The sequence below is a fragment of the Montipora capricornis genome, chromosome 10 (assembly GCF_036669925.1).
Source record: "Montipora capricornis isolate CH-2021 chromosome 10, ASM3666992v2, whole genome shotgun sequence".
In the NCBI taxonomy this organism is placed as follows: Eukaryota; Metazoa; Cnidaria; class Anthozoa; order Scleractinia; family Acroporidae; genus Montipora; species Montipora capricornis.
This window is the reverse complement of record NC_090892.1, coordinates 44,621,264-44,624,055: the sequence shown is the minus strand read 5'-3', so window position 1 is coordinate 44,624,055 and position 2,792 is coordinate 44,621,264.

Below are 2,792 nucleotides of genomic sequence, written 5' to 3'. Positions count from 1 at the left end.
AACACAACTTACGCGCTAACTATCAAGCAGGTATCTGGAAACGATCAACAAAATCCTACAATTCCAAGTCATGCCGGCATGGGATGGAAACTGCGGCAAGTGGAAGAGCGAGAAGAACTTCAGTTTGACTGGATGGATGGAAAACCCGCTCCTGATGCAGTCTTAGAGCTACTTGCATGTCGTTGCACAAGGTCCTGCAAGCTTCCCAGTTGTGTTTGCTTGGCTAATGGTCTGAAATGTACAGACATTTGCACTCTGAAAGAATGCCAAAACCAACTTGAAGATGATGAGGAAATTGATCTTTATAATTCAGATGATGGCACAGATGACTCAGATGATACTGATGATGAAGATTAGGTACAAATGTTTGTTTTTGAAGCCATGTTAATAGATGGAAAGGGAGAATAAAAGGAAAAAGCTAAGAACGAAATAGAGAAAAAAAGAAAGAAAGAAATGTCATTGTAAGTCACTTGTACATACTGTATGTTGATTTAGTCTTTCTGTCACACAGTTTCGCAAGAGAGAGACTGAAAACTAGCAGGAAAGTCATATATAATGGAGTAAAAATGTAAATATGACCAATTTTGATATTACTTAGCGTAAAGCAAGTCATTTGGGACGACAACAGTGGTATTTTGATTCAGAAGAAACGTTTACTGCAAGAATTAACAATGAAAGCAATACCATGATTTGACTTCTTGAACTTTGATCCAGTTATCAGTCACGTGACTAAATACAGATCACAAATAAGTCAATTAACATGTGTTTTAGTATTGTAGAATTATGTAAGTTGTTCAAAACAGAGCTTTTTGACCATTATCAATTACATGTCTCAACTTGATGATAAATTGAATAGTGTGATGATTTTGAATCGAAAAGTCAAGACAGGGCGGGAGGGGTAAAAAACGCTTCGAACACCATACAGCTGTACCAGATACACTGCTATAACCCAAAAATATAAACTAGGGATATCAAGCAACATTTTGATGTACATTAGCCTTTGTCCGCCTGAGTGGTACCAAATGGCCAATTTTGGCTCCCTGGCTCATGAACTACCATGGGAATATCTAATGAACACAGTACTTCTCAAACCTATGGTCCTCAAATTATACGAGGGCCTCCCGGAATTGGCTTCATATTAGACAAACAAGGAAATTACAACATACAAAACAAAAAGCTTACTAATGTTGCAGATGGAATGAATGATAGCATGTTTTGACAAAAAAACAGATTTACGACCATGTGAAAATGAACAGCGGTGGAAACTCATCAGTTTCGCCAGTTGATCTCAGTGATTATTTGAAAAGAGATGGCAGTGTTTCTTTGACAGGCAATTTGTCTATGGGTAACAAGACATTAATCAATTTGAAAGAGGCACCAGACAATAACGATGCTGTTAATTTTCATCACCTCAGTAATACCGCAGCTCTGAAAGTTGATAAAACAGAGCTTACAAATTGTGTGAAAACAGATGGATCTAGTGTGATAAAAGGACACTTATTAATGGTCAATAATCGTATACAGGATATTGCTCCACCTAGGCAAAATTCAAGTGATGCTGTTAATTACGCCTATCTAAATAATTTTTATTTTAAATTCGACGATGATAACAACAACTTGGATTGCCAATCTGAGATAAATATGCAAAATAAAAGAATCGTTAATGTTAAATTTCCCAGATGATGATGCTATGGAGTATGCTTTTTCTACGAAATATATTTTTTTAAACCAGGTGCAAATAGTGATATTGATTATAATCGAAAACGACTGTATGATACTGGGAGTTATGCAAATAATAATCAGTTAATAACAGGATATATAACAAATTTGAGATATATTAGAAAAGATCAATCAACAATCAACATGAATGCAAAACGAGTTATAAATGCCCGTACACCAATAAACAACGATTTAACAACTAAAGCATATGTTTACACTCGTCTAAATTTTGATTTATCTCCTTTTTTAAAAGAAGATGGTAGCATAGCAATGACTGGATCTCTGGATATGACAAACCACAATATCAACAATGTAAAAAATGCATCTGATAACTTAGATGCTGTAAATTTACAGCAACGTAGCAATAGTGTTTCTGCTCTTTCACTTGCAGTTGATCAAGTATATCTTTTAAAAAATGGTAGCACAGCTTTAACAGGAAATCTAAATCTTAATAATCAGAAAATAATCAATATGAACAAACATACTAATGAAAATGATGGATCAAATAAATCATATGTTGATGAAAAAATAGGCTAATCACATATTTCCAGTCACGAAAATCGAACAAATGTCTTAAAACATGCAACAGATACCACTGATGAGCATAGCGATGATTTTGGTATTGAAGTTGACAGTCTCAAAACAGATTTTGACCAAATGCCACACAATGTTCGTAAAAATGCTTTTGCGATCGACGTTCTTAAAAAAACGGATGGATCAAGTTTATACCATGTACGCTGGGATTGAAACCTTTTCAAATTGATAAGAGACAACTTTTCACAAGAATATGCATGTTGTATTGAAATTTATATTCCAGATAGTCGTTATGACAATGAATTTAATAGCTCACATTTGTCATTTCAAGGGTTTAATATAAACATCGATTATAAGGCTGTCAAAAAGATTTCGAACCAATATCACTGTATCAGAGCAATCTTAAATCTGTCTCCTGATGGTACTTCACGAAGTATCCAAAGAAGGTTATATGTGGATTTTAAAAGCACGTTTGACAAAAGCAGCCCAACAAAGTTGAGAATATATGCTGTCATATATGGTATCAAAAATAATGCTTT